The following is a 12,722-nucleotide window of genomic DNA, read 5'->3' as shown; positions in this document are numbered from 1 at the left end:
CACTTATCCATATTAAATAGTACCTGCCACCAGTCTGTGCTAAATTAAGCCTTTTACATCCCACTATGCAGTTTGCCAAGCTTACTTTCTCTCTCATCGAATTTTGCATTCCCCATAGCAATCCAATTTATTTGTATATACTGAGAAAAGTCGATTGAGCACTGACCTTTGGATGTACACTCTTTTCAACCCTTCCACAGTCTGAGAAGAACAATTTGCTTTAACTGATTGCTTTCTGTTTGTCACCTAGCTTATTCACGCTGCTACATCTTTTCTTATACTGCATTTCCTTTATCATTCGGTTATTTCTCCAAAACGATCAGTATGACTTGTCTTAACAAAGTACTGCTGGCTATTATTGATTAGCCAATGCATTTCTAAATTTACCTTGATTTATGAATTCTAAGGGTGGAATCGTCCTAGATTTGCACTAAGTGTGGTAGTGGACGGGAATAAGAACAATTTACCCATTAGCTGCAATGGCAGCTTTTCACGTCCGAATTGTCCTAAACCCACCTCGTTAATCATGCATTTCAGGGAAGCATGTCGTTTCGCTCATGGGCAGCCTCCGATTCACCCGCCACACCATCACCTTGCCTCACACCGGGCACCATACTTAAAGTGCAGCTGCGCACACCTCTCAGTGCTTCCAGCCCAGGACTGCTGCACAGAAAACATGGCCCCGAAAGGCAATAAGACTGCAGCCCCCCTGATTCAATGACATGTCCCTTGAGAGCCTTTTAGACACCGTGGAGGCCCGCCGTGATGTCCACTATCCCCGCTTTGGCAGCAGGAGGACCAGCAACATCACCAATTGGGCTTGGGAGGTGGTGGCAGCAGTGGTCAGCATCAACATCTTGCAAAAGAGGATAGCCACCCAAAGCTGAAAAAAGATGAATGATCTCCTCCGTTCCACCAGGATAAGTCACTCTTCTCATCACTCTCAACTCATACACTCACAAACCCATCACATATCAACAGGGCCCTCACTCACCACCAGTTCAAGGGACATCACCATTCACTCTCTCACACACAGCTTCATTGTCCTCATCCCATTCATGACACCACTTACCACCTGCACATGCCAGGCATACTTATCATCTGGCCTGGCAGGCATCCTGCTTACACTCTCTCAATCTGTATTCATGCAGGACAAGCTGGCACAGAAGAGGGAGAGGTCACAGACTGGTGGAGGAATGCTTGACATCGAGGTCCTCACGGACTTTGAAAACAGGGCCATTCAGCTGGCCAGCGAAATTCTGGACCATCCCTGTGCTGACAGTGAGGTCAGCGGTGCTCAACCAAGTGAGGATCCATCAGACAACTATCCTGTGAGTGATGTGTCCTGTTTCACAGGCCACTGCCATACACTAATTATCAGTTCTTGTTCTCGCAAACACATCTGGGAAACAGCCGAGGGAGTCCATGGCCAGGTCCTCAACTGAAGCCCTGTAAACACCTCAGAAGAGGAATCCCCTGAGACCCTCATTGAAGACCCATCACAGCTCTCAACACGCTCTCCACCAGCGCAGAGACACACACCTCGGTGCGACCAAGCTTTAGAGTGGGCTCGGGATCACAATCTGGTGAGCACATGGCAATGCCTGATCCACGACAGGCGGAGGCAGGGACTTCCCAGGTTTCCAACACTCGGTTGACTGCTGGAGACCAGAAATCTGCTGAGTCTGAGTCAGATGACAAGCCTCTGGACTCGGTCACACCTCAGTTGCTGGAGCTGTAAAGGCAAGCTAGGGAACAACAGGAAGGGCTTCCACTCCATGAATGTGCAGATCGTGTATGATCATAGAATGGTGATTCTTCAAGTCTGTGCAAGGTACCCAGGCAGCTCCCACGACGCCTACATCCTCAGACACTCCCAGGTGCTGGGGCTCTTCAGTGCTCCAGCCCAGCTGAATGGATGGCTGCTGGGAGACAAGGGCTATCCCCTCAGAAGATGGCTTATGACACCTCCCTGCCATCCAAGAACAGAAGCTGAGCGGTAAAATAGGAGCCACGCCTCCACAAAGGCTGAGGTGGAGAGAGCCATTGGTCTTCTCAATATGTGCTTCCGGTGCCTGGACCATTCAGGGGGTGCACTCCAGTACCCTCCAAATCGTGTGTTGCTGAAAGTGGTTGCATGCTGCGCTCTCCACAATCCTGCGCTGGAAAGGGGGGGATGCTGTGGACAATGAAGACATTGACGCAGTGGCTGCAGGTGCACACAATGAGTCCAGCAGTGAGTCCGAGGATGAGCATGCACAGGGAAATGCTCAGGGGGTAGATGCTGACCTGAGCATTTTCCAGGGAGGCAAGGACACCCAGGAGGCTTTAATCCAATTAACCTTCAGCTAACACACCACATATGGACCTCCAGGACAAGCCTGGGCTGTATGCTCCATATTCGAGACCTAACTGCAAAATCTGCATGGATGGGAACATTAACTAAGGTCCTTGTTAATAAAGCTGAATGTCCCACAAAGCACACATTACATTATTGGAAAGCATCCACCTGCAGAACAAAAGAGGCAACCTCAGCCATGGTGACATGTCTGAATTTATTATTGCAACCAAAGAAACTTAATGAAACAAAATGAAAAAAGTGTTAAAAATCACACCAACTCATAAAAATCTCGTTGCGGGCCAACACAAAAGCACCAGTGATAAACCCGTGGTGTGCCTAAGGTGCCCTACGTTTACGTTTTCGGGTGCTACATCTTGGTGCTGCTCCATCACTCGGAGTGGCATCTGAGACAGCCTGCTGACTCTGCTGTCCCATTGATGACCTTGGCAGTCAACCTCTGGCCCATGGAGCCTGTGCTGGCCCCACCTGGGAAGGAGCTGCCAATTCCACAACTGGCATCTCCCTATTCGTTGCAGCCTCATTGGATGCAATGGTCACTGGCAGAGGAGCGGAGGAGCTGCCGCTCTCATCCAGAGCGTCCTGAGAGGAGCCCACAGAGACGACAAGCAGCTGCTGCGCCGATGTAAGGTCGCTTCAGATCTTCCTTCTCTGTGAATCGATGGGCACCGAGCTGGGAGACTTGGTGTCCAGACCATCTCCCACGTTGGCAATGACCAGTTGAGGTCAGTGCCGATTTGAGGGCTTGCTGGTCCGAGTGCATTCCCAGGAAGCCCTGATGGGTCTCCTGGAGGAGCCCTCCACGAGAATCGCCACTCTCTCCATGGAGGACGCATGGCACTCGGACATGAGGCTAATTGCTTCAGTGAGCGTCCGCATAGACTCCTCCACCACGGACACCAAGCCAAGCATAGCCTCATATATCCCCACCAGATGCTCCCGCACACCCAGCCACATTTCCTGCACCTGCTGCATCACAGATGACTCCAGAGACACATCATCAGGGCACCGACTGAGCATATGCCTGGCCTCCGGCAGTCCTCCGACTGCTGGCGCCATGGGCACTCTCTATCTCTGCCAGTTCCTGCACCTACTGTGAAGTGCCCTCACCGCTGTGCCCCGGGACACTAGCCGATGTTCTAATTCCCACCGAGGTGCTAATATCTGCGCTGGTGCCTGCCTGGCAGAGATGGTGTGACGCTGGTGAGGCTTCAGGGCCCTCAGGTGTGAGAGGGGGCCTCAGCTGCTCCTCCTCCTGGCCCTGCTCTGCTGATGCTGACAGGAAGAACAAGGATATTGACATTGTCTCCATGTTAACTGATTCAATGTATATCCCTGTCCCCCGGATCATTATGCACTCATCCTTCCATAAGCAATGGTCAAGCCATGTTGCAAACTTCAATCACTGAATATTCAGCACTGCCATGGCTGCTGGAAGGACAATGGTGACCTCACTGTTGGGTATAACCTGCCCGTGGCACACCAGCCTCAACGACACTGGTGAACCTGTGTTCTTGGAGCCTCTCCAAATCTAGGCCTTCCTGCTCGAAGTGGCTGAGAATCGCTAATTGTGCCGACCCATCGCCAGTCCTTACCCCCTCAGCAGCATTATGTGCATTCTTCTCCTGAAAAGGAGAGAAGAGCATTGATTAGTGCTAATTGTACCTGGACTCTCTTCGCGGATGGCCCACCCCAACCAGAGTGGGACATTGCAGGGCTCCCACCCAGCGAAGGACACATGCCATCAGTGATTCAGTGCATTCATTCAGACTTTGGCGGTGGGGGGGGAGGGGGGGTGAGGGTGAGGTTGGGGTCACCAGTGCTGGGGTGGGGTGGGGGGGGTGGTGCTGAGGTTGGGGTCACCAGGGGGGAAGGCCTACCTGCTGGGTTAAGTGACCAATGCCAGCATGGTACTCACCCTTCTTGAGTGCAACAGGTCACTGAAGCGTTTGGGACACTGGATCTAGGTGCGCAGCATCACGTCGTGGGAGCTCACCATCTCTGCCACCTCCACCCAGGCATGTTTGGTAATGTGGGGGGGACCTCCTCCTCCCATCCTGGGGTACCAGGACCTCTCGCTGTGCTGCCACCTCCTCAAGGGCACACAGTGCCCCCCTGCCTTACCCTCCTGCCTGGCCTGCTCACCAACAGCGCTCTGGGAAGCCCTTCCACTGGTCATAATTCGCAGCCTTGGAAAGGCTGCAGCAACAGGCCGCTGGGTAAATTTTAATGGAATTTCTTTGTGCTGGAAACTCCTAGTTCCATGAATCTATTCTTTGTGTGATTCTGAAATGGGACTCTGTTAAGAAGTAAATAAAACTATTGCCCATATTGCTCTATAAGAAAGTTGTATGTTCATTACCTGGAGTAACCCTTGTACCAGACATTGCTGTTCAAATGAAAAATACAATCTGGCAGTAGTATTAGTTTCTGGCTTTTTTTAAAATCATGTATTTTCTGCATGTAAATGTGAAAGATGTTTATAGTGGAAAATTGAGTATTTCTTCTTTGAACCCTAGCAGTGCTGAGCATTCCCAGGCCAGATATAGCATAATTTGTTGGAGATCAAAATTCTTTGCTGTTTCAATAATGTCATAATTCGTACGAGAGAAGAGCACCCCCTAGTGTACCTATTTGACATTTCAGTTTCCTGCACTGGCTACCCTTGCTGAATTTTTCATGACTTTGTTAACTTTGTGTCAGTTTATGCTTTGTGGGCATGAACTCAAAGAGAATTTGTTTAGGGCTTCTCTGAGCTCATATAAACATGACAATATCAAATAGGAAAAGACCAGCTGGCCCTCCTAGCATATCCCATATAAATGTGTTTCCCCAGGCATCACAATACAGACACTAAAACAAAAACAGAATTACCTGGAAAAACTCAGCAGGTCTGGCAGCATCGGCGGAGAAGAAAAGAGTTGACGTTTCGAGTCCTCATGACCCTTAAGTTCTGTCGAAGGGTCATGAGGACTCGAAACGTCAACTCTTTTCTTCTCCGCCGATGCTGCCAGACCTGCTGAGTTTTTCCAGGTAATTCTGTTTTTGTTTTGGATTTCCAGCATCCGCAGTTTTTTTGTTTTTTTTTACAATACAGACACTCCCTACTCACCTGGAGCCATGTAATCTCTTGAAAGATGTGAAAAATCAGATAAAATCAGGCTAATTGTTGTGGGGGGATGGGGAGTTTAGAAAATTCCTCACATTCCTCTTGAAGAGTAAACTGAGGGAGAGAATTTCCTTCAACCAGTTTAGACTAAATTCAAATCATACTCCAAAGTTGAAAGAGTAACTGGTAGCCCACTACACCTTCTAGTGTCCCTCTTCCCCACAGCTTTGATTACAAATAAGTGGGTCCTCTGTTCTCTGAGAAGTGCATTGCAAGGATTTTGCATACAATTTGCTGGACAATGAACGATAGATTGCTCAACTTTAAATGTAGTATTGCACATTCTTTCAATGAAGTTGAGATTCACTTATGAAATTTCTCACTCTTTACTTTGAGCTTTGTCCTCTGTTGGGTTCCTTAGCTTTTGCAAAAGAATTAAATTGTGTTATATGGATTTATTATACCTTCAGGATATAATACAATTAACTAATTTTTCAGGTTAATTGTTAAAGCTTATTAATTGAGATTAGGTCAAGTGTAGGATGGGCATTAGTGATAGATAAAAGCGTTTTGTGTGTAAGTTAAATTTAAAAGGATGGGAACAATTAAAAGCAGGTGTCATATGGGACCAGGAATAGCAGGCAGTATTCTGAAATACTTTAGAAAGGCTTAAAAGGCATCACAACCCATTTGCTACTTTTGGCAAGGCTGAAAGGTCAGAGGATTAAGAAATGATGGGCAATAACAAAGGCAAAGGAGGCCCCTGGAGTAAGCTGGGAGCAGCATCTGACTGTTCCATTACTTGTTGTGCTACCCCTATACTACATGCCAGCAGTAGGTGTCCTTCCAGCAGATGATACAACGTTGTAACTAGATAGATACACTATTCCTCACCATATTGAGCCACTCCTCCACAGAAATTTACCAGGTTGGTGCTACAATGCCTGAAGCTATGATTGGTGCTATCTTGTTGATTGCAAATTGATCTGGCATACTTAAATTCAGTACCATGATCTCAAGAGCTATCCAGCATAATGTTTCATCAGATCTGCTGTTTATACCTTGAGAGTTTAGGCCTCCTAGTGTGCCATTCATATACCAAAGCAAAGCCCAGTCACCAATGTGTACAGGAGTAGTACACTACAGGTCTGCAGTTACCAGCAGGTGGGCATGGAGAGCCCTTCACGTATCACAATCAGTCGTAATAGACTCCCATTATCCTCCTAATAGCTCACGTCAGGGATTCCCTTTGCCAAGTTCATTCACGATTGTTTGTGGGGTCAATTTTAAAGCGACTTGCAACAAACTCTCGTTAGGATCAAATTAGAAGTATTGTTTATCCATACATTCAAACCCGGGGATGGTCGTCGCAATTACATTGAAACACACAAGCACACAAGAAGGAAAGCAAAGAGTTTTACAACTATGAAAAACCTAAAAAAAGAAAAGAACCAAAGATATGAATATCAATTCATGTGAATGTCAGAGGGTTCCCTCAAGTAGGAGTTAAGGTTCAGGCGGGTTCAGCTAGCTGAAAGCAGTTTTTGTGAAAATTCCTTCAAAGTTGACGATGACACAGCAAGATGAGGTTGGTATCCAGAGACTCGGTCCAGTGATGGCAGGAATCATCCATAGAACCAGGCTTCGAGGAGGGTTTGACTTGAGGCAGGCTTTGTTGTCAGCCTAGAGTCCAGCTTTGGTGTTGACAGGCTAGGTGATTAACAGCAGACTTCCCTGGGCGTCCCAGGAGTGTAACATTAAAACTTTCCAAAGGCCAGAGGAGCTTAGGTCATGTGGTGTTGCCCATTGTTTACCTAAAACAGACTCATCAATCAGTTTCCATGGCTAGAATTTTTCTGTTGGCGAGTAGGGAGCGGGGCCTGCTTGCCGACGTGAAAATACACAGGATGACATCGGGGGGAACCTCCGACGTCATTCCGCCCCATTTAAATATTCAGGAAGGCGAGCAGACAGTGAAATCAGCTGTCCGCTCGCCGACCTGTCAATGGCCAATTGAGGCCATTGACAGGGTAGTTAACCCAATTAAAGGCCCTGCCCGTCCAACCTTAAGGTTGGCGAGCAGGCCAGGAGCCCCAGCGGGCTTCTGAAAAACATGAAACCTCATCCATTGGGGGAATGAGGCTTCATGTCTGTCTTTGAAAAGTTTAATAAAGTTTCTGTGCTTTTTATTAACACATCCCATCTCGTGTGACATTGTCACATGAGGGGGACATGTTGATAATTTTTTTATTTTTCTATTTTTGAAGTTTATAAAGCTTTCACTGATCTCCCTGAGACAGCACTTAGTCTCAGGGAGATGTGCGCTCTTTCGTGCGCATGTGCAAAAGAGCGCACTTTGACAGTTGGGGAATTCCCTCCCCCCCCTCCACCCCTCACACAGCGCTTTCCGTCGGGCAGCCCGCTGGGTGGGCGTTAATTGGCCCGCCCTCTCAAAATGGCAGGGGGGCCCGCTTCGGCAGCGGCAATCAGGCCTGCCCACCCATCAAGGGCAAAATTCTGCCCCATGTCTCTGTTCAAAATCCATTGTTCACCTTAGGAGATAGATAGTGGCTTTGAGCACCTCTGCAGGTATAATGGGTTTCAATGGCTATCTTTGTTATAAGTCCATGCTGGGGAGACAGACCGTCTTGTTTCATTAATTGTAATGGGTCCACACAATGATAGGTGTGAGATTCCACAAGGATGAGGATTGAGTTTTGTCCTGTAATTACTATTGGAAGTTTCCAAAACTGTGGCCAACCTGCAAAACATGTGACTTGTAACAGCCATGTTTTTGGTCAGCAAATTTCATTTTTTAAATAAGAAGAAAGTAAAGTTTGGTTTAAACAGTTTATGATTGCTTTCATGTCTTATGGGCATGATAACAGCATTGTTGAAAGTGTGCTTCTAGTACTAATGATGGATTGAAACCCCACCAGCTCCTTTAGCCTCAGCCTAATGCTGAGATGTACATGTTGAGAAAAATCAAGGACAATGCTCCTGTAAATTTTTCCTATTGTTCTTTATCCTATACATTGTGCGTGGGAGATAACGTTTAAAAGTCCAAGGAACATTACACTTTAAATTTATTCTACTTTTCATCATAGGTAGTTTTTTGAGAAAATATATTTCAGTTAAAGGAACAAAAATCCATTACCTTGAATTTGGCTTAAAAGCATTAAATGTGCAATTAAGTTTTTTAGAATATAGTAATGCAGTTACTGAATGACTCTTTGTAACACCTAGCAATTGAACTGAATTCAGTGAACTGAAATAAGTATGGCTATATTAGTTTTGCATTCATATGTTACAATCGTCTAAATCTGCCAGTCTCCGAATTGTCTGCGATGGGTGACGTTGGGTGATGCGGGTCAGGATCCTGTGGAAGTCCTGACACACGACATACATGGGAATTGGCCCGGAAGTTTAAACTTCCAATGGGCTGACTTCCGTTGCTGGGGACACTCCACGAATGTGTCCAACCCTGAGTTTAGAGTGGAGACTTGGACTAGATACATGGGACTTGCCTACACACTAACCCTGGAAATGTTAGACAGTCTAATGTCTGGTCTAACAGCTCTGTAACTCAACTGAGCACCACAAATGACGCCCCCCTACTCAAATCACCTTCCGACCACCTAACTACCCCCCCCCCGCACCACACACCACTAACTACCCAATTGTCCCGACCACCGAACTACCCTTCCCAACAACCAGACCCAGCTAAATCCCCACCAACTCACTAACCCCCGACCAGATGACCAGATCCAACTACCAACCTCGAATAGACACAACTAACCTCCCGACCAGAAACAACCACTCCCTAATCACCCGACTAACACCCCCTCCCCAACCCATCCACTGACCAGCCTACCCACCTCACCCATTCACCCAAAATCACAGAATTGTTATAGTGCGGAAGAAGGCCATTTGGCCTATCATGTCTGCACCAGCACTCCAAATGAGCAATCACCTAGTACCATTCTCCTGCCGTCTCCACGTAACCCTACATTCTTTCATAACAATCTAATTCCCTTTTTGAATGCTTTGATTGAACCAGTCTCCACCAGCTTCTTCCTATCTACTCTGTCCAGACTCCTCATTATCTTGAATACTTTTATCGAATCTTCTCTCAGCCTTCTTTTCTGCAAGGATGCTTTATTAACCACGCTGTCAACCTGTCCTGCCACCTTCAATGACGTATGCAGATGTACACCCAGATCCCTCTGCTTTTGCATCCCCTTTAGAATTGTACCTTTTATTTTATATTGTCTCTCCATATTCATCCTATCAAAGTGAATCACTTCACATTCCTCTGCATTGAACTTCATCTGTCACCTTTCTGCCCATTCCACCAATTTGTCTATGTCCTTTTGAAATTCTACACATTCCTTCTCACAGTTCATAATGCTTCCAAGCTTTGTATTATCTGCAAACTTTGAAATTGTACCCTGTACACCAAGTCTAGATCATTAATATATATCAGGAGGAGCAAGGGTCCCAACATTGACCCCTGGGGAACTCCACTACACACCTTCCTCTAGCCTGAAAGACTTGCATTAACCACTAAATTTGGTTTCCTATCATTCAGCCAATTTCATATCCTTGTGCTACTGTCCCTTTTAATCCCTGAGCTATAACTTTGCTCAAAAGTCTGTTGTCTGGGACAATACAAAATGCTCATTCACTCAAACATCCACTCATCCATTCACTCATCCATTTATTAACCTACACTCATTCACTAAAGGACTTGGACCTTTAAAACCTTACCTGACTGTGGCAGCTACTGTCAAAAAAGGGAGCTTTTTTTTATAGCCGTTCATAGAATGTGGGCATCACTGGCTAGGCCAGCATTTATTGGCCTTTGGAAGGTGGCTGTCTTCTTGAACAGCCCATGTGATGTAGGTACACCTACAGTGCTGTTAGGGAGGGAGTTCCAGGATTTTGACTCAGCGACAATGAAGGAACGGCAATATATTTCCAAGTCAGGGTAGTGTGTGGTTTGGAGGGGAACTTGCAGGTGGTGATGTTCCCATGCATCTGCTGCCCTTGTCCTTCTAGATGATAGCGGTCGTAGGTTTGGAAGGTGCTATATGAGGAGTCTTGGTGAGTTCCTGTCTATCACTTACTGCTTATGCTGTTTGGCACACAAGTAGTTCTGTGTTGTAGCTTCACCAGGTTGACTGCCCCTGGCATGCCCTCCTGCATTCTTCATTGAACCAGGGTTGATCCCCTGGCTTGGTGACAATGGTAGAGTGGGGAATATGCCAGCCCATGAGGTTACAGATTGTGGTCGTATGCAAGTCTGCTGCTGCTGACGGCCACAGTGCCTCATGAATCCCAATCTTGAGTTGCTTCATCTGTTTGAACTTTATCCTATTTAGCACAGTGGTAGTGCCGCACAAGATGATGGAGGGTATCCTCAATGTGAAGACGGGACTTTGTCTCCACAAGGACTGTGCGGTGGTCACTCCTACCAATACTGTCATGGACAGATGCATCTGCGGCAGGCAGTTTGGTGAGGATGATGTCAAGTATCTTTCTTCCCCTCTTGTTGGTTCCCTCACCACCTGCCATGGACCTAGTCTAGCAGCTATGTCTTTTAGGACTCGGGCAGCTCGGTTAGTAGTGGTGGTACCGAGCCACCCTTGGTAATGGACATTGAAATCCCTGACCCAGAGTACCTTCTGCATCCTTGCCACTCTCAGTGCTTCCTCCAAGTGGTGTTCGACATGGAGGAGCACTGATTCGTCAACTGAGGGAGGCGGTAAGTGGTTATCAGCAGGAGGTTCCTTGCCCATGTTTGACCTGATGCCATTAGGCTTCATGGGGTCCAGGGTTGATGTTGAGGGCTCCTAGGGAAACTCCCTCCCAACTGTGTACCACTGTGCCGCTACCTCTGCTGGGTCTGTCCTGCCGGTGGAACAGGACATACCCAGGGATGGTGATGGTGGTCTGAAGAAGAGTCATATGGACTTGAAACGTTAACTCTGTTTTTCTCTCCATAGATGCTGTTAGACCTGCTGAGTTTTTCCAGCATTTTCTGTTTTTGTTTCAGATTTCCAGCATCTGCAGAATTTTGCTTTTATCATGGTGATGGTGGTGGTCTGGGACATTATCTGTATGGTATGATTCCATGAGTATGACTATGTCAGACTGTTGCTTGGCTAGTCTATGAGGCAGCTCTCTCAATTTTGGCACTAGCCTCCAGATGTTAGTAAGGAGGACTTAGCAGGGTTGACAGGGCTGAGTTTACCGTTGTTGTTTCCGATGCCTAGGTTGATGTCAGGTGGTCTGTCCATTTTCATTCCTTGTAGACTTTCTAACAGTTTGATACAACAGAGTGGTTTGCTAGACCATTTCAGAGTGCATTTAAGAGTCAACCACATTGCTGTGGGTCTGGAGTCACATGTAGGCCAGACCAGGTAAGGATGACAGATTTTCTTCTCTAAAGGAACTTCGCGAACTAGATGGGTTTTTACAACAATCGACAATGGTTTCATGGTCATCATTAGACTTTTAACTCCAGATTTTTATTGAATTCAAAAATCACCATCTGCCATGGTAGCCACCATCCCCAGAGCATTACCCTGGATCTCTGCATTACTAATCCAGTGACAATACCACCATGCCACTACTTCCCCAGCCTGTCGTCTTCTTCCCCGACTCTCCTACACTCGTTGGAAATACTTGGAATCCCTGCCCATTTCTGCTTCAGCTGCTGACTGGATGCTCTAGGCCAATTTTCTTTTTGTTTCCGATGTGCTTATTCAAACAATCATTTTTCATTTATGTTATGTTGATCTTGCCTGTTCTATAGCAATTCAAAGAAGTCAAACTTTACTCTGGGGCTGATTGATCTGGGAGGGAGTTAATGAGGAGTCAACAGCAGAAAGATACTTAGGGATTTAGCAAGTTCAAAAATAATGTTTCATGCCTCTTTTTCCAAAATACACATTCATTCATGCATCATGGTGTCTAAGGTTAGGAAAATGAAGTAAACAAGAAACAGGATGGTCAATCTATCTAAGTGTCCACACCAGTCTGTTTTCTACACCTAAAGGCTGTAAGTTCAGGATTTGAGTGAAATATTATTGTGTTGAAAAATAAAAATACAGAACAGGACTTCTAGCCCAGTAAAAATAAAAATATAGAAATTTAGAAGATACATTATGTCTATAAGAGAGGAATTACAGTTTATTTTTGTTAGTGAGCCTGCAACCATTAATCAGTCTCACATGACATTGATAATTG

The 12,722-nt window shown here is 46.4% G+C and overlaps 1 protein-coding gene across 3 annotated transcripts in view; it reads left to right on the top strand.

Moving 5' to 3' along the window:
• Nucleotides 1–12,722, top strand: part of LOC121280151 (A disintegrin and metalloproteinase with thrombospondin motifs 9-like) — a 325,713-nt gene that overhangs the window by 78,000 nt on the left and 234,991 nt on the right. The window lies entirely within an intron of this gene.

Source organism: Carcharodon carcharias, chromosome 7 (assembly GCF_017639515.1).
Source record: "Carcharodon carcharias isolate sCarCar2 chromosome 7, sCarCar2.pri, whole genome shotgun sequence".
NCBI classification, from domain to species: Eukaryota; Metazoa; Chordata; class Chondrichthyes; order Lamniformes; family Lamnidae; genus Carcharodon; species Carcharodon carcharias.
Note: the sequence above shows the minus strand (reverse complement) of the source record. Positions and strands in the feature narration are given on the sequence as shown.